Below are 24,554 nucleotides of genomic sequence, written 5' to 3'. Positions count from 1 at the left end.
GATAAGTACGTAGAAAGAATGATGTTCTTCAGCATGGAAGTTTGGTAAAGGTTAATCTATTCCCAGTCGTTGTGATGGCATTTCGAAATGTTGCTAGTGCGTCAATATCTCATTGTGTATTTGCAAATTTGCCCCTGCTCTGTGTGTGGCATAAACTCTGCCAGTGCATGGGCATACGGAGTGGAAGCACACTCAAGAGTTCAAATAAAGGATGCCTCACTGTGTTCTGCTCCTACATTTGCCAATACCTCCAGTGTCGTTTTCTGCTGTACTTCAACCACAATCCGAGAGCACGAGCTCACCATAATAATGTCATGACTATTCATTACATCAGTGACAAGGGGGGGGAAAAATCCTCCTCAGACCCCCTCTGTCATTCCTCCAAGCCTCTGGGAATTCACTGAAGGTTAATTTATTTAAATCTCCCATCCACTCATCATTCCATTAAACTCACTAAGAATCTTTGGTTTGCAGTCTAATCCGCTTTCTACTGTCAAAGGCCCCTGCCCTTTCTGCAATGCAGTGAGGGAACAACTCTGTGTATGTGTGTTAACAAGACAACACAGCAGATGATAAGGTCATGTTAGCTTACACATGCACGTGCAATGTCCTTTGAGAATAATGCATGGACTAATAAATCTAAAAGGCTCTCATGGTAGGAAGTCAAAATGTAAGTTTCTCCCAAGAGACCTGTTCTTTTTATACTGTCCTCAAGGCCACAGTCTAATGTCTAAGCCCTCACCATCTGTCCCTTCCTTGGAAAACCAGGATGCTTTAATGCATGCAGGGTATGGTCACATCAAGCCATCAACAATTAGGCTGTGGTACTAAGGATATCTTGACTATGTGGGCAATTGCTGTATCATTATTACAGCATGGCATGCAGTATGACTGCCACTGGCACACTAATGCTAATGAATTTGGAAACACTCACCGTTCCCTTAAAATAGCCAGTGAGGCTCTTTGCTGTCTGTTAGAAAAACATCCAGCCTATGTTGATGTGATTTATGTTCCAGAAAATTGGCAAACGACCCATTCTCTGGCTCCAACGTACCTCAACGCTGGCACGCTAAGAGAGATGTGTCTGTGTCCGAGTATGCACACAAACGGCTGTGAATGGCCACCTTTAAAGGACACTTGGCTCGACATTGTAAGTTCTTTCACATCAAAAGATTTGCCTCGAAACTCTCTAAGGTCCCAGGTTACATATACTGTACACTCGTTGGCATACCACATTCAAAATAAGCAGCTAAAAAATAGTAGTCTTGCGACAGACTAAAGAAAACATGGGTGTTCCTTAAAAGTAAGAATCAACATCACTACCAGTACATGACCATTTTTTTTGGCACTGCCTGCTTGACCATTAACAGCCATTTTATTTAATACCACCTCTTGTTTTCTCCCATCTGTCTGCTCAAATGCAGGGTTCTGTTAATTATGCTTTTCTACTCTCTCTCATCTGCCATCCACCATTTCCAGCATGTTCTTGCGTGCTCTGAAATCTCAGCTGCACTATAATTTGGTTCAGGCCACCTATATATTATACTTGTGACGGAATGGACTGAAACAGAGGACACGACAGATTTATGATGAGCAGCTGCCGTCGCTGACACAAGCTTTTAAAAGCAGCAAGATGTACCCAGCTCCAACCTTTTACCTTTTGTCTTTCAGTAGCTCTTTGTTCACCTACAATATTTGTAAAGGTTCTAAAGGACATTTTCAATATCTAAATCTGAAGAAGACTTAATATATTACACATCGATCAGCCACAACATTAAAATCACTGACAGAAGAAGTAAATAACCTCGACCGTCTTGTGACAATACAATGTTCTGCTGGGAAACTTTTGGACCTGGCATTCATGTGGATGTTACTTGGACATGTACCACCCACCTAGACCAGACCAGGCACCCCCACCCCATAGCAATGACACTGCTTGATGGCAGCAGCCATCCCCAGAACAAAACAATTTAGGAACAACTAAAAAGCACATGAAGAACAGCACAAGGTGTTGACCTGGCCTCCAAATTCACTAGATCCCAAACTGATCAATTATCTGCTGGATGATCCACAGAGGCCCCTCCCCTCAACCCATAGGACCCAAAGGCCCCCACTAACAACATTCTGTTGCCAGACACCACAGGACACCCTCAGAAGGCCCATGTCCATTCACTGATGAGTCACAACTGTTTTGGAGGCACAAGGGAGACCTACACAATATTAGGAAGGTGGTCATGTTATTGCTGATCTGTGTATATTGGATTTAATATTGATTTATTATAATAAATTGGACAAAGGAAAGGGAGAACAATACATAAAAGAATCAGTGTTTATTATAAAGTTTAAAATTAAGTCATAACTGTTGATTGTTAATGTCCATGTTTGCCAACTCCCAAAAGGCTCAAACTAAAAGATGTTAGATAAAAAAGTGTAAACCTAGTGCAATCTAGCGCCAATTCTATTCTCTCGTTCAAGTTCATTCTCTCATTTTCCGGCTCATTTGTCCGTACTGCTTTGCCTTGGGTTAAAGGGTCACTAGAGTATTGATTGCAGTAATTTTTTTTAAAACAATGTTTTGACCCAAAGTGTTCAGGGCAGCATAATTGTAATTCCTTCTTTCTTGATTAATTATTTTCTCCAAGAAAATTTAGTCACAGGGGATAAAGTTGACGCCAGTAATAATAGTAACAGGTTACAAAAAAGTATGCAGAGCAGAATCATTTGGCTAAATCAACTAATGCCCATTCCAAATAATTCACTTTTTTTGTCTCAGCTGGTGTGACAACTGAACAGATTTCTTTTACGCATCATGTTTTAAGCACGCCCACACCTTGTCAGTACGCTTCAGAACATCCCAGAGGCTGTACTTAGTTTCGAGGAGAGCAGATAAGAGGCCTTATTCCCCTGTGTGTCAATTAATACTTGCAAAAAGTGCTCCTTAGTTGTTTGTGTTGTTTGTCTTGCGCATGCAGCTTCCTCCCTCCTCCCTGAAACAACTGAATCTGGATCCAAATGCGTCAGACCCCCTGAGTGACAAATCAAGTGAGATCTCTCTAGCTCTAGATGCTACAGCCCATTTTCAAAAGACAATTTTTTGCCTTTGATGCTATTTTGGGATGTAGCTACCATAGAGGTCTGGGGAGAAGAATTACCAGATGGCTACTTGTCATTCTTTAGGAGTCTAAGCTCTGAATTCTGGTCCACACAGTGAAAACTGATGCTGATCACGATCTAACAGGGACACACACGCCGCATTGATATATCTGCCAATTAGCATACAAGTGATTTTGCTTTCATTTGTTATAGTTGCAACAGTTTCTGTGAAAACTAATCTGAATCTCTGCTCCAAACTTGACAGCTGGGAACATGGTATAGCGTGTGTGGGGATCAATGATATTATGTGGTTCACTTGGCTTTGATTTCACTTGTCACCGCTCCTTTCTATAGGCAGTCTAGTGGCAGCTATTTAAGTCGTGTCTATTTATATGCCTCCACTTGTGGATGAAGAAGAAATGGTGCAACTGAATCCAAGTCATACAGTGTTAAGGTAGATGTTTTTGGAAGAGTCTGTTGCGCTAGCAATGAGTTTTATGGAATAATGATGAATACACACAAAATAATTGGATAAAAATAGGTTCAAATGGGAAACTAACTTAAGTACTCTGAAGATGAGGAGCTGGACAAAGCAATTAAAGCAAGTCTATCTGGGTCTCTTTTTCATTCTTTACACAAATACTTCTTATGTTCTTTCTTTGTACAGCCAAGTGCCACATCATGAATGGCGTCTTGGAAAGACTGTGTGTAAGCTAATGTCAATATGTCAATTTGTGCGATTCATTGTGCATTTCCACTCTGTATGACACTAAGCTATTTGACCTTTCTTTGAATCCCTAAGCAACAACTATGAACACTTTCAGCTTTAACCATGGTCTAATTACAGTTTATAAAACTAGTTTGTTTCAAGCCTGTGGCTACATTTAGTTGTGTAAGACCGCTCTCTTTTCTTTCTTTTGTCTCAGAAAAATGGATAAGCTGTGAGCCTCTTTGCAACCTATATGTAATCATCTGAAGGCGTGTGTTTATTTCCCCTTTTGTCCTTTGTTCACAAATTTGGGGGATTTGTAAACAATAATGAGATGGAGTGGATGAGCTCCAAAACACTTCTACAGCACCTCCAAAGATACATCACAGTAGTGTCTTTCTTTAGATCACCACTGTTTGATAAGCCCACATACACCAATCAGGCATTACATGAGGACCACTGACAGGAGAAGTAAATAACATTGACCATCTTGTCACAATCCAATGTTCTGCTGGGAAACTTTTGGACCTGGCATTCATGTGGATGTTACTTAGACATGTACCACCCACCCAGACCAGACCAGACACCCCCACCCCATAGCAATGACACTCCTTGATAACAACAGCCTCAACCCATAGTGCCCAAAGGCCTCTACTAACAACATTCTGTTGCCAGACACCACAGGACACCCTCAGAAGGCCCATGTCCATTCTCTGATGAGTAACAACTGTTTTGGAGGCACAAGGGAGACCTATAAAATATTGGGAAGGTCGTCATAATGTTATGCCTGATCAGTGTACGTTGTGATGATGAGTTGAGTGGCTTCTTTGGCTACACTTACATGGACATAAGCATAGTATATAGTATAAAAGTCAAATCAAAACAAAGACAAAGACTGGCCCAGCTGTGAGGAAGATTGGAATTGGATTGAGAGGGGTGGTGTAAACCTTTTTGACAGTCCTTAGAATAAGATAATATACATGTCTAATGATCATGTAAACACTTGATCTGCTCGTTTGTCTCTGCCTGGTATAAATGCATTCTGTCTGTGCATGTTTCCCACACATGAGGTAATAACGAGAATCATGGAGGTAGCAAAACAGCAGACGCTTGAAAAGATGAGTGAAGCAGGATTTAAATTGAGCAGGGACACAGAAGTCTTTAGTTTACCTCTACTGAATGAAGTGTTGCAGATGTCAGAATGTTATATTCTGACTGATGTTTTGGGGCATTTCAGCACATGGCTATTATCAGATCATCTTATTTAGAGTCCCAGTAAACAGTTAAGTTGGATTCGATTTCTTTTCCGACAGGGTTGAAAAAAATATTTTTCACGTAAACATAGCCTAGATTTATTCCAGCTCTGAATTTTTATCCTGTTTTTCCCTCACTATGTACAGAGATGCTAACATTTGGAGCTTTGAGTGCAAAAAACAATATTTAGTCACACATGAGAATGCTAATGGACCCTGTGGCAGGAAATGTCAGCACTCATTGTCTGAAATCTCTTGCTGTTTTGTCACCGGAAAATGGGAGAGAAGGTGTTTGTGGCAAAGAGGGTTTTCGTGTGCCAGAAGGAATTATTCAGTGAAGCAAGAGAAACCTCCTCCTGTAATGACCAGAGAACAAGTCAGAGAGAATCTATTCCAAAAGCTGCCACGCTTAAATTTAAAGCATAAATAAAGCAAATAGCCAGAGTGAGGCACAAGAGCGCAAAACATCTTTGTTTTACTTTGGGGAGGCTGGGAGCAGCTGGGGTCACAATAGGTTGCACTCAGTCAAGTAAACACCCACTTAGGCACACTGATTTATTTGATTTATTCAAATGCCTTGGGTTTCCACTGATGCACGCTAAAGCCAGGCTCTGACTTGTTTAAAGACAGAGACATAGTGACAAACGGTAAAGTGAACAATCTTTGTAACGTTATCCCTGGTGCAAACTTCACTAGCTAATTATGCCACCCTAGAAAGAATAGTAACACAACAAATTCTAAAAACAAAATGGCAACAGCACACCAAAAACAAGTATGCTAGGTTGATGTTTAGACCATACTCAGCAAAATAGCGTAAGTAAGAGACAATCTATAATCAATCTGTAATACTGCTTTTTTATTATCTGCTAAAAGATTTAATTCAGGTTCTTCTGCAAGAGCATTTTCAGCTTTTTGCAGTTTTGTGTACTTGTAAATTGAATATACAGAAATAAAACACTTCAAAATGGGAATAGAGGAAGAGACACAGAACGACTTGCTGGCCTAATGTATACCTTACAAAAATTTGTCTTGAGACTGTTAATAACATTATTTATAAAACTCAAGTTCAAACGGTGTCATAACACTCTAAATCTGCAGGCTGCTACTCAAGAAAGGGTGCTCACATCTACCCACCGATGTTCGATCACAGCTTTACTTTGTCAAATCAGTCTCCTCACCGCTCATCTCCCTGTGCCAAGAAGAGCCATTATAAAACACAGTTTGTGGCTGGTGTCTTTGTGCGGAAGCCAAAACTGCTTTTTGAAATATAAATCTTAAGTGGTTGCTCTAAAAGCTGGCTGTACTGTAAATAAACCGAGCTATCTGTTATTTTTTACAGAGTGTTTTGACTACCCATGCTTTAGTGCAATTTGTCAAAGTCAATAGTAACACTGCAAATGTATCTCAAAACACGCAAATCCTATTTTTATGTACCTTTAGTAGAGCGAGAAACTAAACAACAGAGTATCAGCTGTCTGAAGAATCTGCTACTTAATTTGTTCACTGCCAAAAGGGACAAGCCTCTTAGATTCAGTTATAATGAGACCACAATCGTTTTAAAAAGACTGTCAGCTAGTTAGCGGCAGGTCAAAACTGGAGGATGAAGAGCAATATGTTCACTCTACATTCAAGTGTTGAGTCAATCTCACACTGTCAATGAAAATGTGCAAAGATAAAGTCAGAGTCAATGCTCCTTTAGTTCCCAGAGTTCCAGCTTGACATAGACAAACATTTCCACAGCTAATCGACAATTTCCCTTCTCATTCAGACATAGTGCATGAGCTGTGGAGCACAAATGTAGCGTGGCAGCCTTGAGTGCTCAGCTAACCATCTGCTGGCCTTTCTGAAATCACTTCTACATTTCCAGCTGTTTGCACATTCCATGCCATCTCTCAAGGGGCTAGCTTTTGATCATTTACCAGATAAACTAAATGATAATACTGCAATGATATCTTCTACAGCGCTTCACTTTGCAGTGGCAAAGTCTTTCTGATGAATACTACAGAAATAGGACAGGAAATGACCTCTGCAGACACTAAATGGCCTGGTCATGAAGGAGATCAGGACAAAGGCAATTAGGAAGTTTATAGATCACACTTAAGCAGCTATAGAGAAAGCATCCAAGCCCAGCAGAGGCCAGTCAACCAAAGTAATGAATAAAGAGTCCCACTTCCATTTGAAGTATAGATCCCCTAAGAGATCTAATGCATTAGATAATGTATTAGAGGGAGGACGCTTTCTAGTATCAGAATCACAGTTCACAGTGCAGCATTTCCTTGATTTGATATTGTATAGCCTGTACTGACAACTTTTTCAAGTTTGTCTCCATAAGATTAAGGACAAAAAAAAACTTTCAGCGAGAAGTGAAACATCTATGAGATGGGGAAGAAAAAGATACGCGACAGGGTGAAAAGTTCTGCAGATCTCTCTGAAGTCTCCTGCAGCACATCACAATGCACAAAAACCAAGTACAAAATTGGTAAACTTAATACCAGTATATCAGTAGGCTACTGTGCACATGTGTTACAAATGCAATTCGCTTCTGAGTATGTTAAAAAAAAAAAAAAAAGAAAAACTTTTAGCAAATTGCTGGTGTGCACCCGCTTGTATTTGTGCAACTATTCTTCAACATGTTTTCAACAAAGATAAACTTGCTGGCTTGCCACAGAGCCTTGCTTACTCTTGCACAATGCATTATCATTGAAATAGGAGAGCAAGGGCGTGATTTTAACTGGAGTGCTTCAGTCTCTTTCTCAATCAATTGCAATCTCCTTCTCAATCAATGGAGTACTTGTGCAACGGGAGAAGCAGCTGCCGTGCTCACTCTAAACCTTGTAATTTTTTTTTTTTTTTTGCATCTGATGATTTCTCATGTATTATGTAGATCATGAATTATACATATTTGACATTTAAATGAACTCTGATATCTGGAAGCAATGATAACACCCTACAGTATTTCACAGAAGAAATAAAGACAACATGACACTGTGACTGTTCCTTGATATGTGGCCAGGGTATTGTCCTTAAATGACATTACTAGTGTTGCTTTGTACTACTAATTGCAGGCCTTTGTTTCTTCCTGCTTTCCTGAAGTAAAAATCTAAGTCGCAAATCATCCTTATGCGTAAACTTTGGCACTGCTTTATTGTCACATTTTCCTCCATCGCCTGTTATTTTACACTTCCATGTGTTAGAGGAAAATCTCAAAAAACGTTACACAAAACTTCTGCTGTTGGCAACAGTAATGTGGGGACAATCAGCTCCAGTTAGGTTGTTGTCTTTCTACAGAGTCATGCAGTCTCATTTATACACAACTGTACTGTTGTACCGTCAATGGGTGGCGGCCCGCCGTTACGACCCCAGATGTGTGAAAGTCATACCCAAGTTAATTCTGGCTTGAGCGGTGAGGATGCTAGAAGCTCGGCCTGGCCAGAGCACTAGCAACCCAGTCACTGTGCAAAAAAACTCAAAGCTCAAACAGCGACAGAAAACTGATTATCATCAAAAACAATATATGATAACTTATGAGTGTTACCAACTAACAGAAAACTGTTTGTGTGTGTGTTGCAGGGGCTCTCCTTAAGTCTATAAACGTGACTAAAATGTTTTAATATTGCTGGAACACTGAAATTGCTTCAGGCATGTCAAACAGGTGCAACAGTCTGAACCTTTTGGAACGCGGGAATGGATTTCAAAGGACAGACGTGATAATCTACTGATGCATTAGTGATTTGCAGGAGATTTACAGGCAGATTAGCATTGACTTTTCATTATATAGAACCAGCCTTAATGAAACTCAAACATGGACAGACCTCTAAATACCCTGCAGCCCTCCAGTAACCACGCCGTCCCTGAGCAGCCAGCCGACAGCTTGTGCTATTTCTGGATGATGGACCACAGCAGAACCCTAATCCTGTCTCCACTACAAGACCCAGTTCCATACCATTGGTCTGAATTCCTCAAAGGATCATCACAAGATCACTAATTAATGATGATGCCTCTTTATCTCTGGAATGAGGATGATGAAAGATCGAGAAGCCAGGTTTACCATATACACAGTATGCGCAATATGCTGTTGTGAAGTGAAACCTGCTTAATGGTTTGCAAGGGACAAACGCGGCATAAGAAATTTTCGCTTACGATCTTTTCAGTAGCTCATTTTGAGCTTTCACATGATATTTAAAGAAAAGATGAGATTAAGAAATCAAGTAAAAAATAACACGAATAACTTAATCGTCAATTCTGCTGCTGATCATCGGATGATACCCAACAACTGCTACTAAAGGGACATCAAGGTAACTCTGCTTTGTCATTAGAAGCATTTCACTCTGGGTTTTTTTCCTTTACCGACTAGAGATCTAACAAAAAAGCTGAATATTTAACAGAAAATTTGTTTGAAAAAGAAGAAGAGTTGTCGCGTCTGAGCTGACTTTGCTAGGGTCAGCTCCAAATGCCGTCCAGTGCAGTTTCCACTAACTCACGCCAACCAGGCACGTTTGAAATTAGTGTCTCAGCTGTAATCAGAGCTGTACAATGACAGGACAGTAAGCGAAAAATAAGTAACTTTTTCCCCCCCCGTCTAAGCTGATCTCGAGGGCACTTTACAACAGAGAAATATCCTCCAGATCTCTAAGATGTCAAGAGTCCCCAGTTTAGAAATCATTCAGAAGCCTGTCATTGTTTTAGAGCCAGCTCTCTGAACAGTTGCTTAACCTTTTCTGCTTGTAAACTGTCCAAGTGGCATGTCCTTCACAAGTACTCAAGGACCTGGTTGGAGTCAGGATGTACAGACCTATGTGTGCAAAGACAATTTAACTAAATCCTCAAACAACTTAGCATGGGACTATCTTTCATCCCCATATTGCTCTGTTTACCTCTTCAAGTAGCTCCCAGGGATTCATTTCTCCCTTGAAACCACATTCATAACAATTTGCGTGGCACGTCACTCACTCCTCATCTTGTTCTCACCCATGAATCCCCCTTTCTGAAATTAATCTGCAGTTAGTACGGCATTTTCTCTTGAGTGCTGCTGAAGAGGAGTCCCCACCGCGCTTGTTCCCTTTGCTGGAGATGCTGTTTAATGAGGGTCTGGTCAGGAGGCTGACGCTGACAGCAGATCTCTTTAAAAGCCTTTGTCAAAATAATGCTTCAGGGGAGATTTGAGCAGCAAGTTGCCCACAGGGACACTTCAACCATGGGTATAGCTCTCATGTCCAGCTCCTATACGTGACAGCTTACGCTAATCCCAACACTTTATTAACCGACGATGAATACAGATCAGATTTGTTGATATTAGCGCTGACATCCAGTATAGCACCAGAGAGTGGGCTCCTGTCTTGTTTATCTTGTATCTGCACCTCATGCTGCACAATGCACACAAGTGACAGCATACACAGACACTCTACTGATCTACAGGTGGTGTTAACGTGACAAGAAACCAAGCAATGTGATAACAAAGGTAAGCAAAAGGAAGACTGCTTGCCATTGAACAGGGATGTAAACAATACAGGAGTCAAACTCTACAGGCTATCTTTCAAGAACAAGTTCAGCACTATTTTTTCTATTTTTGCAGTGAACAAAAACCATGTAAAGACCAAAACCAACAATGAATTCTTTATGTGAAGAGATATTGTTGTCAGACCCTGGTATAGCTTCTTCCTTTATTCAACAGAATGCTATTACTGTCCAAAAACCTATTAGAAATACATAGTGAATTACTTCAATAACGATTGTGTATTAAGCCAGAAGAAGCCACACATACTCTACTTCTTTGGAAAAAAAAAAAACTTCTGTTCACGGCTGTGTACAACTTTATGTATTCTTTCTTTTTAAATCATTGCATATTGTATATTTATTCACTAGTAATGAGCCCGTAAGGATCACAGACCATATCCGTTAATGTTCTCAATAAAAAACATGAAATAAAATTAACAAGACTCCTCACATAAATTGTGCTGATCTGTTGAATAAATAAATTGAAAAGATAAATCCAGTGCTTGAACGTTTAGCACGCTCATAATCCATTTAAGATGTCTTTAAAACAGACAGTTGTGATCAAGTCAGACAATTAGGAGGAGGGATAAATCCTCGCTGAGAATATTCCTGTCTGCGCCAGAATTTGTCACCGATGTCATCTGCCATTAGATGTCTGGACAAAGGCCAAATCTCGATGTCTTCTGCCACCACACCCTGACACCCCGGCCGAGCTCTGAATAAAGACATGAGGAGTAAGTTGAGTAAACAAGACGAATCCCTTCCATTAACAGAAGGACTGCGGGCACTCCTGCCATTCCACCATTAATTATCTGGTTTTATGGGAAGATTAGGGGAGAGAAAACTAAGCCAAGAGCCAGATTCCACTGAGTGGGCCTCCCCTGTTTAATTACCAAAACAGCACAAACAAATGAAGCCCATAGATCATGCAACAGGATATAGCTCCAGAGGCTATGATTTGGTTAAGCCTGGCTTCACTCCTTTGTCCAGTCTTTGTTCTCTGTGTCTCTCTTCGTGCCATCCATCCATCCATCACTCATCAGAGGAGACAGAGTGGGGACTGTAGTCACACTGTTATTAATGACTAAAGTGACAAGATAGGAAAGAGGAAAGAAAGGGTGTGACAAGCACGAGATGGCAATGACTGATCATTTTATACTTAAAAATCATGTAGGGGACATTATCTTGAATTTGCTCGCTGATGTTTATCAGTCACCTTCTAAAATCTTCAGCAGCTGTCAGACTCTTAAGCGGAGTTTATACCTCTACGGGACATAGACGCCATGACCTATGCGCGTAGCCAATATCGATGCGAGCCACTTATACTTGTGCGCTCATCAGTCTGACTCGCTCTGTAAAAACACCACCCAAACGCTAGTCAGCGCCGTGTCTTTTTTGCTAGTCGGGTTAATTTTTGTTTCTACTTCCTGCTTCAATTTCCACTACCTGCTTCACTTTCAACAATGGCGACTGAAACTTTCACCAAAATTCCGCCGAAGACGAGTCATGCAAACGTTTGTAACTCTAAGCCTCCTCAGTTAACCTTTCCTTGGCGTGTTCCATCTTTATTGATCCATACAGTCTATTCGAAAATTGCAGAGATGGAGAAGCAGCCGGAAATACTAAGGCGGAAATACGCTACCACCAAGCGGACCAATCACAGCCCTTGCGCTCTGCGTCGCCGTGGCGCGTAGTTACATTTCTGGGGAGGTGCACGTCAGCTGCAGCGCTAGTCTCTGCGTATGGGTGTAACAACTTAACCGTCTGTTAGCGTATTCCTCATCCTCTGAACAGCCACAACGTGCAGTCTAAGTTATGTAATAAAAAAGCAGAATTAAAATCTCTAAATCTTCGGCTGTGAATAGAGATTTATTTCTCTCACTGCAGTGAGGACCATGGCATTAGTTCACAGGCTGTCTACTCAAACGGGTGAGCTAACGGACAACCCCATTGTGTGTGTTAATGCTCTGCTGTAGAGATTTCCTAGTCTCCGAGTCTTGATAGATGAATGATAGAAGTTTTGGACTGTTGGACAAAACAAGCCTTCAGGAAATAACTACTATCATTTTAAAGGATTTCTTATCGTCGTATAGGCCAAACGCTTAATGACTAGCCAACTGTCTGATATATAAAGACAGTTACTTCCATGCTATAATTCTTTCATCTCTGAAAGATCCCAAAAGAAGCAGAGGATTGATGTGTAGTTCTTTCAGTCTCAGCGGTACACATTTCCATACAGACAGAGCAAACTCACAAATCCTTCAAGTGTGTGTGTGTGTGCGCAAACACACAATCAGCTGTTCTCACAGTTGTTAGTGCTGACAACTTCATTCCAAGCAGTGATTGGAAAGTGGGATTGTGAGCGAACTGGCGAGTAGAGATGAGTGCTGGGTCTCAAAGTTCCAGCACAATTTTATTTTTTTTCTGTTTCTGTGCAACGGAGTGTGACTAACACGACGCCTTGCAACTGGGAAATAACCACAACACAATGTGAAATTCTGAAAAGGACTGAGGCTCCCCTTTAACACTGATGATGTCAAATCGAGTGTGTCTCTATCAAGAAAAATATTTTAGGGCTAAATACATTGAAGAACTTATAACAGACACCATCTATCTCCCTGTTAAGTATTAAGAAACTTTAGCAGCATGTTGCTGTACTGTCATTCTAATAAATTTTGAACAGACCAAGAAGTGAGAGACCAGCAGATCAAAAACCTATATTATTGACTGGTTCCCCTGCATAACTTACATATTTAACATCCTCACTGACCCCGAGTCAAAGCAAACGGCAACCTCTGGAGCTGAAAAATGAAGCTGACGTGGATGTTCCAAAAATTGCACCACATTGAGGCTGACTTCAAAAGCAAGTCAATCCCTACAGACCTTCCTTGTTTACAGCCTGGTACAAAAAACTATAGCCAATTTACCCAATTATCACAACACAGGGTTCAGTTTTTATATAACTCCATCGCTTTAAGTGATGGAGGCCATCTAAGGTTGCTAGCAGTCTGCCTTGGTGCCATCCACTCATGCTCCACCTCTTTGCATATTTTTGAATTAGCTGGTGCTTAGGGGGAATAAGGCACTGCCAAAACTGCACTAGCCAGAGTCGCCCACATTGAGCATCAAAACCACTCTTCAGGAATCCTATGGATGACGTTCATGCATCTTCAGATAGAGTCAATGAATCAGACGTGTGCTTTGTGGCTGCTCTGAATAACACGGGTTAGAGTATGAAATTTGGACAGGTGTATTGTTGTGGCCAACCTTTAAACCATAATTAGAATATTTTCACCGACATTTCGTTCCCAGTCGACTCTGCTACAGCCTACTGTAGTTGAAAGCGGTGAAGGACACATTGTTAAAAGCAAGAGATCAATGAAAATCAATTCCATAGCATGACTATATTTTGAGGATATATGAAACATACAAGGAAGTATAAATCTTTCAACAGGGTGGGGATGACTCAAGGGATTCATGTTGTTTTAACATGTGTCTTGTATCATCATCAACATTTTTTTTTTTTTATCTAAACAGGGATTGGTTTGAGGGATATAATCATTTTTCAGTTTCAATTCATCTGCTATAGATACCTGAATGTTACTGATTAACGCTCATTTGATATTGTGACACATCTTTAACACACTAAAATGCGCCTTCAGGGTGGGAATATAATATCATTCTGTCATTTTTCCCAGCCTAGACAGTTGAGGCCTACAACCGAACGCATGGTGTTGATTTATTGGTATGACATAAGGGACATTTCAAGACACAATATATCAACATGCATCAATGCAGAGACACAATAATGAATTGCACAAACCTAGTGAATGATCCCCACATAGACAAGCAGACCTAATGCACTGCGGCATAAATATTCCTATCTTAATCATTATAAACCGATAAATATTTTTACACATTCATTTTAAGGCAGGGAGCTCAAGAGAAAAAGCAATCATTAGACTATAGCCTACAGGGTACCCTTCTGATACCTAAGAGAACAGTTAACCTAATACCTGATTTCCAGGAGGTTCTATAAAGCCTAGAAAATGCCGTGGGACCCCTGGTTTGAATGTTGGTGGTGCTGAGCTGAGCTGCACTGAGCCTCCGCCTGTTACCCCTAGAGCCTGGTCCAATTTTCTCTCAGCGCAGCTTCGGTCCAGAGACCACACTAACAAGCTAAAGCTCAGCGCTCCTCAGAAAGGGAAGCATTTGGGCACTCACTGGAGACCTGAAAAACGCAGGTTGTTGCTGCAACCGTCAACCTGGACACAATAATTAATCTTCATATCGATCCACCCCCTTGACTTCTGTTGGGACAAGTACACAAAGTGTGACTGAGGACCTGCAGTATGTTTCAGCTCATTGAGAGGAGAAGACAGTGAAGGGATTCTCCTTAGCTATTCCTCCCACCCACTCCCTCAAACATGCACTCACTTCATCACTGGCCTCCCCATTACATAGGTGACATTTTATTTGCCTTCAAGGGAGGCAGCAACCAAATGGGTAGACAGATACGTATCGAAGAAGTGCTTAAGAGGAGCACAAATCAAGAAACTAAGGTCAAGGTGATGAAGGTACAATTTCCAGAAAAGTAAAAAAAAAAAAAACATGCATCATATTTCTCTCTACTCCAGCTAAGATCTATAATATTTGACAAGATCTTATTTGGGTTCTACGTTTCAGGATGTATTTCTCTGAAGGAAAAAGGAAGTTGAGATGGTCCCCTGATTCTCCCTCTCTCTATATCATGAACCAGTTTATCGTTACCACCAAGCCCCCTCTGACAAACTGCCCACCAGCATCTGAAATATGACCCATAAAGGCCAGTGCCACTATAAACCTGCAGCCATGGCTGATTTGTGAATCCAATTACCTCCCTCTCTGTAATGGCTGCGTTCAGTGCCATGATGTTAAGTCAGCTGTTGTCAGCATATGTCCTTAAGGCCACAGCCTCCACTGTGGACAACACTCAGCATCTCATTTAAATGTCCATACTGATTCACAGCAGTAGAGGATGGTGGACGGTCTCATGTGAAGCCAAAACACTAAAGTTAGTTTAGTTTGCTGGCATAAACAAAGAAGGAATGATCAACAAGCGTCACAGACCTAAGTATCTTGTTTATAGTCACTTCATTTCAAAGTTTTGGTCTAAGATCGTGGGAGTTGTACACAGGAAGTAGAACGTTAATTTGAAGTGTTGTTTATCTTAAACGGGATACAGAAAATGATCACATTTAACAAGAAGCACAGTGCTTTACCCTATGGCCATGAAACTAGGAATAGTGGCAGCAGCGAGTGATACATGAGTGGGATCGAACGCGACATCCAGTGTAGTAACATAAATTATTTTATGGGACATGTGCTAAAAGTGCACTCCATTTCCTCATTTTTATAGCTTTCACTTAAAGATTTTTGATGATCTCAAATACGAGCCAAACTGGTGCAGCGGCAGTTCACATGGCTCTCGCCGCCAGTTCCCTCAGCGTTTCCCCTGACTGCCTGTTTCACATTATCCCCAGAAAGTTCAGTGACACTTGCCTGAGGGCTAGCAGCGTAATTTGAGCTTTAGCCACAACTACTAGTGGCGCTTTCTTAAACAAGGGGTAATGAATAGCAAGAATGTGTGCTGTTTTTACAGAAAACAAGACTAATGGTGTGCTAAAGGATCTCATTCAGCCACCCCTGGTATTACCTCAATAGAGGACAGCTGTTCATATTAAAAACGAACATGTACTGACTACTGGCAAAGTAGTCAATGGCTGAGACATAGTGCTTGTGGAACATTAAACGCTGACCACTGATTAGGGATGTAACGATTACCGGTATGACGATAAACCGCGGTAAAATTCCTGACGGTTAGTACTACCGTTTCAAATTTTAATTATTGTTAAAACCATGCAAGTGATTACCGAAAAATTCAGTGATACTGCTCATTTCCTGAAGCAGCGGCACCTGAACGGCACTCTCTCAGAAGCGGGCGTGCATGCGCAGTTTGCACTGTCTGCAGCGTTGCCAACTTGGCGACTTTCTCGCCAAATCCAGCGACTTTCAAATCCTCTTGCCGACTTTTATTTGTTTTTTATTTTTTTGTCAAAAGCGACTAGCGACAAATCTAGCGACTTTTTCTGGTGTTATTGGAGACTTTTCTGGTTCTTGGAGACTGATGTGAAAGCACATATCGGTTCAGTTACTGTCCTCAACAAGCAGCGGGTGCTGCCGTGAGCCCCTCTCCCGTGCCAAAGCACTCACAGGCGGTCAGTCTCACAGTCGCCCCGCGCAGCAGCAGACAGAGCAGAGAGGAGACCCACGCCACTCCGCGTCCAGACTGCAAACGAATGGCGCATGCGCAAAGCTGCCGCTGATCGCGCCCTCGTTTACAGAGCGGGATGTAAATGTTTCTTCACTATCACACTAAAATAAATAATAAAATAATAATCCATTTAGATTGTTAATTTTCTCAAGTTAAAACCGTTTATACAAAAAATGTTAAAAATGTTCTAGTTATGGCAAAAAAAATGCATGTTTTATTGTGACTTGTTGTAGGCTCCTAAGTGGAGCATACGGTTAGAAACTAAACCAAACTTAAGAAAACTAAAACTAAAAAAAAAAAAACTTAAGTTACTCTGCCAGAGTGTCTCTTTAGAGTCACTTTGCCAATACCAATCCCGGAAAAAGGACAAAATTAATTTTGTGTGGCTAGGCAAAGCATCATGAAATTATTCTGAGAGGTGATGGCCTATTTCAATGGCAAAAAAAAAATTAAAAAAAAACAACAACCAAGAATCAACAGAAGAATGTTCATTTGTAGTTCTAAACATATTTAGTTTTTTTTTTAGCGTCCATCACAATTACATCCAAATGACAAATTATGCAAATTAGCCGATGACGCCATTTAGTGACTTCTAGCGACTTTTAGGACATCCAATAGCTACTTTCCTTACTGAGGAGTTGGCAACACTGACTGTCTGTCCTGTGAAAACATGGCTGAAGCCACCTGCGCTCCAGAGACCCCCCCCCCCCCAGTAAAAAAACAGTACTTTTTGAACATTTTGAACACATCTAACAATACCGTGATAATATTGATAACCGTGATAATTTTGGTCACAATAACCGTGATATCATATTTTCATATCGTTACATCTCTACCACTGATAATCATTACTGTAGATTTGTAGCAAAAAAGATGGGATGGATTCAATGAGCAATGTCATGAGGGGTTAAGCATCAACTCCATTTGTGATATGCAACCTGCAGTCCAGAATATGGGGCATATACAATATGTATTTATCTGAAAAACACCAAGAGACAATGGAAGTCAAGGATCTTATTGTTAAGTTAAGCCTCCTGTGTGTTTGTCCTCAGTTCAACTGGCCATGATAATGTCACAGAGAGAGCTCTTAAGTTCAACCAAATGCCGACCTCAACTTGCATTCCAATGTTCCAAAATAGACAGAGCTATAATTTAAAGAACCCGACTGGAAACGGCTCCCCATTCCCTGGTAAAAATGTTACACTAGTGTTGTATCATCCTCCCATAAATGCTGACCTCTCATTCCTCAGAGAGAGGGAGAAAAAAATGATACAGAACTAATATTGGCCGGTAAGATGTGCTGAGTGCAGAAAAAGCCCAGCATTTATCCGGCACCAGGGGTCTGACTCAAGCCAGGCTCAGTGCATGCAAGTACAGGGCTTCCTTTGAGCTCAAACACCAAACCTTTCAGAGCTGTTTTAGTGACATTTCAGATACGTTTTCTTTTTTTTCTCCACCGCTATGAAAAGTTTCTGTGAGTGAGAGTTTGTTGATGCAAAATGGGGAAAAAACACCCCAAAGAAAATTCACCACAAAATAGGCCTCCTGCAAATGGAAAATTCCTTGGTTACCCCAAGTTAGCTGTATTTCCACCGGGAGCTATATTCCCATGTAAACATGGTTTACAATATGAACTTAATAGCCTTCCAGACCTATTCAACCAACCAGCCTATGAAAGCACCTTCTGTTATTCCTTCAGACTTTCACTGAGGGGCAAAATGCCCTCATATGACAGAAAGAACACAGAGAACCTCTGCTACCATATTAATAATGCATTCTTGGTTACATTCTGTCCATCCATTCTGGTATCATTTTGTTTTCAAGCCACTTCCCCCCTAAAGCGATTCCTTCTTTCTAAAGTAAGAGCCTTATAAATCTGGGCTCTCAGTCTCTATTACAGTGGAGTGATGGCTGCTTTCCAGACAAGCAATCTCTGTGGACACCCCTGTTCTCTGGTCCAAACCACTGAACCACAGTCCCAGCTATGAGGGAAATGTTCAACATATCAGTGTTTGGAGGAACAGGTTTCGGCCGAGAGAGTCAACTCCTACACAACAATAGATTGCTAGGACAGTAGCAAAGTAACAAAGGGTTAGGGGTTAGGGTCGATGCGATAAATCTTAGTTTGTCACCAATAAAGCCATTATTTTATTCAAAGAAGACAATACATATAAAAAGTAACTGCTACCTAACAGGTAAAGTTAGTGGCTCAATTTATCATCTAGCACCAAGGCAAAAAAATTATCCTAATATAATCTCTGAAGTAGCAGTGGACACCAGTAACTTCAGAGATGTACAACATTGGTGACCTACATCCCTCTGGTGATCCATCATGCCACACGTTTTGCTACCCTCAGGTGCTTCCTTTGGAGCTGCGGGATAAGGAGAAAGAAATGCCCCGGTAAAACGTAAAACTCAGGATTATTCTGGCAAAGTATCTTATTTTTGTTTCTGTTTCAACCAGTTGTCCTCTGGTACCTGTCCTGCACATTATAATGACACTTGTCCCTGTACTTTAGATTTTCCTCACAACTCCAGTAACACACATGTGTAAGCACAATTCCTCTAGCTCAGCTGTGAAGTTAAGATTATATTTTACAAAGACATTCCCACAGTTCTGACTGAACCCAAGCTCCACAAATTAACCAAATGTCATCCTAGGAGTACCTTACAGGCAACAAACATTAGTAGTCAGAACAACAACAGATAGAAAGTTAGAGTAACCCATGCTGAAGTTACAGCTGTATGTCATTCATTACCTGAAACAAAATAACAACAGTAAAAGTTGCTCCTAGAGTTGAACATGAATATTTTAGTTGACCTTAGCTTTTCAAGCAAAAACATGTACCGTGTGGGAACACTTTAAACTGAAGGACTACAAGACAAAGGCAGTGTGTCAAACATGCAGCTTGAAACTGGCTAACATGGCACAAAAAGCATAAAAACTCAAATGAACGTTGTCAGCACTGTATTGTACCATCCAGACCATCGTAGCTAGCAAACTTTGCTGAGCTAATGTTTGTTCTCCTGCTCTCCTCTTCTCGTCATGTCGAAGGAGCTTATACATCATTACAGTCATAAAAGACATGTTTTGCAGCACTATACAAGTCTACCGGCGCCAGGTCAGGCACCCTTCTGGCTGTTTATTGCAGAAGCTAATGAGCTCTAGTATTTAGGTACAACACTAATGATACCATTATTGTTATATCTCTGAAGCTACTATACAGTTACTTTTGAGACTCTAACCTTTGTGCTCCTAATTTGAATAATCCTAATGCTATGTTTGCAATAGTGACAAAAAGCAACGGGCCACAATTTATTTTCAATGGAAGCTGGCAATATGAAGGAGCAATGTGATGCCTTGACACTTGTAGCTACAATACAGACATATACACCAATCAGCCACATCATTAAAACCACCTGCCTAATAAAGTGCCTCCAAAACAGTTGTGACTCATCAGAGAATGATGGGTCTTCTGACAGTGTCCTGTGGTGTCTGCCAACAGGATGTTGTTAGTGGGGGCCTTTGGGTCCTATGGGTTGAGAGGAGGGGCCTCTGTGGATCATCCCACAGATACTTGATCAGTTTGGGATCTAGTGAATTTGGAGGCCAGGTCAACTCCTTGTGCTGTTCTTCATGTTTTTTTGAGTTGTTCCTAAAGCGTTTTTGTGTGTGTGTCTGTGTCAGACTGCATCCTGCTGGGGATGGCTGCTGCCATCAAGGAGTGTCATTGCTATGGGGTGGGGGTCATAATGTTGTAGCTGATGGGTGTATACTGTACATATGAAATATGAACTGGATTCACTGCTCCAATGATGCGTCAGTCAATCACATACATTCGTTTCAGCAATAAACTTTAAATGGATGACAGATTCAACAACGTCAACTACACGCTCAAGTAAGACTTACTTGAGCGTGTAGTTGGTCATGCTTGACCGTAGTGTACAAATGACGCTCATAGAGTTAATATAGCATGACTGTTCTATTCTGAAGAGAGGTCACCATGTAAACCCATGTAAACCCAGACAATGATTAACTGGTATAAAAGGGCTGGTATTGATTTAGTACAAGTGAATTAATGTGAGTGGATTACTGGGTGTGTATGAGAATTAACCAGGTAGAGTACGGGGATAGGAGCTCTTAGTTCAAATATGGCAAATATTACCAAAAGTAAAGGACATGTTAGTTTTAGCTAACACCAACACCCATGGGATTAAGATTACACAGAGTGTAGAGACCAGTGTAGAAGACTGAGCTGTTCATTATGTTTTTGAGAGAAGTTATGAAAATAGAGGAAAAGTTGTACAGCAGCTCCCTGGTGTACAGCATAATCCAGCTTCTTCAGACTGCTTCTCTTTTCTTCTCGTCTCAAAGGGACTGTCAGCTGGGTTTAACACAGCAGAGCTGCAGCCCCAATCCCGTCTCACACACTGCTCACATACAGTACAGTAATGCAGAATAAGGCTGATGGCTCACTTCATCTTTCATGTAGCTCCTGAACTTGCTGTTGCAAAGTCCTTACCTTCAATTTCAAGGTTCCCTGTGTGGTTGCTTATCTTGAAAGTGATTAGAAATGAAGAACTCTGTCAGTGATATGGTTGGAGCCCCTGACTTGGTTGCCTTCAGGCTGCCAAGATCTCTTAGCTCCTCACTACCAGATGGCAGGTTGTATTGCTGCTGCTGCCAACACTGCTGATCCTCCAAGGGATCTTCCACACAGGCTAATATACACTACATTTCTTTAACCAGAACAGTTTTTAGTTTCTCTGTAACACTGCTGTGGTAATTCAACAGCTAAACAATTAGACTAAGTCAAATGGGTTTTCTAGAGGGCAAAATACAAGTAAACATCACACACCAGAATTAACAGCAATCATCATCTAGCTATTAAGCTGCTACAGAGGTTTAAGACCAGCGGTGAGGCAATCAAACATCAAATTATCACACCGACAGTCACAAACATCAGCCTAACAGATGGTGTGCTGGAGTGACTTGACAAAAATCAGCTAAGCATATTGTAAAAAGTGATGTGCAGACATCATTTTGCCATTGGGAGCTTTGTAAAGTGTTGCTAATGAATGGCTGTTTCAGGACAAAGAGCTGACTTTTCCACAGCACTTTCCACAAATAGGGACTGGGGAAGATGTTTTCCTTTAGATGAGTTGAAACACACTGAAACACACCAACCTCAACAACATCTGCTCTAGCTTTCATTTTTCAGAGCGCATTGCTCATTGAAGAAACACAAAGCAGTGTTATTCTTTTTAAAGGTTCCTCTGACGAGAAGCAGCAACACTTTAAAAAAACAAGATTAATTTATATTAGATAATACAAATAAGCAATTGTCAAACTGGGGAGTACAGAAAATAATATTTCCATTTATGTAAGCTAAACAATATGGGCGCGTTTAGGAGAAAAAAATATTTAGGGATCAGTGCGTAGCATTTCTGGGGCTATAGTGGGAGAATGAGAAATTTTGGCAGAAATTATATGCATCTAATTGGTGCACTTTGGCACGAGAGTACACAGGTCTAAATGTGGAGGGCAATCTTTTGGGCAGCATGGAAAAATCCACAAGCTGCAGCTTAAGGCAAACATTTAACAAATGTCACAAGGCTAATGAGAAAAGTACTAATATTGTAATACATTAACTGATCGTCTTTCCTTTAGGAATATAATAAATATATTGCCTTTTAGCAATTATACTCACTTGCCGAAACATTAAGTACACTCGTAAAAACATATGCATTCTAACATAACAGCATTAACTCCCCCTTTATGACTGTTATAATATTCAATTCAGCATCAGAAAGTTTGGAAATTCAACTGTATGATCATTTTGGAGGGTGTAGTTTGTGTTGCTGGTGTTTCTGTTATTTAGCCTAGCCCACTGACTAAAACTGGATTTGCCAAAGCCATAGCCTCTTCTATAGATTTTTGATTGTTGGCTGCAATTTTGCACAATAAGCTATTCTGTGCATTTCCATACATTTCTTCCTCCAACCCAGTCTGAATGCAGCGAAAATACTGCCTGTACCCTGGGACTGACTTGCCATCCAGTCTGTTTTTAGGCTGCATCCGGGTTGTTACAAACGAGCATTTGATGTCAAAACAGTGGAGGATATGAAGGCTCCCCAAACTCTCATTTGCATGTGCCATATCAGTGGCATTCACAGGAGCAGGACAGTCCTCACTAGCTGTATTTAACTAACAGACCACAACAGACACATCGCCAAGTGGCATTCAGACTTCTGAATGCAAAAACTTTCCTCATCAGTAATCTAAAGAGCTTCCAACCTGTCTGTCAGTTCAGCTTTGAGCAGTCAGGTGACAACAGCGGAGCAGAATACCGATGGGCAGGCTGAGTCAGTAAATAGCTGTGGGAGATTATCACGGGCGTGGATGAAACTGAAGTTCCTACAGCTGAAGTTCCTAAAGATAAGTAAATGATCTAGTCTACAATTACTTGATTATACTTATTCTGTTTCGAGACTTTAATGAATAATTAAAATAATCACTTCTGTTAAGCAGGCATGCATCAGTTCAACTATAATCAATAGCACTGTGTTTATGTTAAGTTAGTCCAGCAAATGTGAATAAATAGCCTAGTGTTGGATTTAGTTGGATCCCAGTCTGTTTGTCGCTGTAGCAATTTATGCTTTTGAAGGGCTGAGACAGAGGCTTCATTTTATATGACCAAAAAGACAGGAGAGTTTCATATGCTAATATATTCCTAGAAATAAAGTTTAGCTCTCATTGAGATGGTTGGTTTCATTAAGCTGAACATTTGCAAGTAATCTATGACTCACATTTTCACTATGTTTTTTCTTTTTTCTCGACTGCCACTGCTACGAAAATCCCACTTACGAAACCACAAATTGTCATGCAGCAACCAATTAAAATTTGAGAGTTTCCAAAGTTGCCAAATCTCCTGGTATTATACAGCGGCCTGCTCTGTATTCAGTCTTAATTTGTTCTGCAGTGCTATCATCCTATGCCAAAGAGAGCTGAAACATTTAAGGACTCTCTTTGAGCACAACCTTTAAATCTCTTCTCTCTGACAGATCTAAGCAAAGTGCCCCCCCTCCCTTGCGCCATTAAAGCCAATCTAAAGATGCTCTGGCGGTTGATCAGAGAGGACTACAGCAGTGTGGAGGTAAATAGCTGCCACAGGGCCTGATGGACCTTTTCTCTCCCAGTGGTCATAGGGAGGCACTCGACCTCCATTCACTCAATTTGATTCAGAGCATGTTTGCGCCTCTGGAAAGGGAAAGGAAATAGAGGAGAGGGGAACTGATCCTTTCTGTCTGTGCAAGATAAATGACGGCATAAGCGAGAAACAAAAACCTTTCAATCAGGGAAGCGCAAGAAATACATTTTCACCCACTGAAGAAAGGTTGTTTTTCAGATCATGTGAACTCCTTGTTTGTTTTATGCATGCTGTACCTCATGCATTATTATATATTGATTATATTTTAATCAATGCACTGAGGAAGCTTAGAAAGTACTTTCATGAGACATTTAAACACTGGCCTGAAGTATTTCAGTTGCCCTTTAAGGAGACAGGAAAGCCCTTTCTAAAATGTTAAAAAGAATATATTGCAAAATATTTTGCATATGGGGTAGGAACCCTAGCTGCCCACTCAGAGCACTAAGAATATAGCAAATTAATACCATGAGACTAATCTTTGA

At 40.8% G+C, this 24,554-nt stretch overlaps 1 protein-coding gene across 7 annotated transcripts in view; it reads right to left on the bottom strand.

Annotated features, from left to right (window-relative positions):
• The window catches only part of enox2 (ecto-NOX disulfide-thiol exchanger 2), a 175,031-nt gene that overhangs the window by 104,375 nt on the left and 46,102 nt on the right, over positions 1-24,554 (bottom strand). The gene's annotated exons all lie outside the window — the stretch shown is intronic.

The sequence above is a fragment of the Chelon labrosus genome, assembly GCF_963514085.1.
Source record: "Chelon labrosus genome assembly, chromosome: 8".
In the NCBI taxonomy this organism is placed as follows: Eukaryota; Metazoa; Chordata; class Actinopteri; order Mugiliformes; family Mugilidae; genus Chelon; species Chelon labrosus.
The sequence above is the reverse complement of the archived record's forward strand: the minus strand, read 5'-3'. Positions and strand labels throughout refer to the sequence as shown.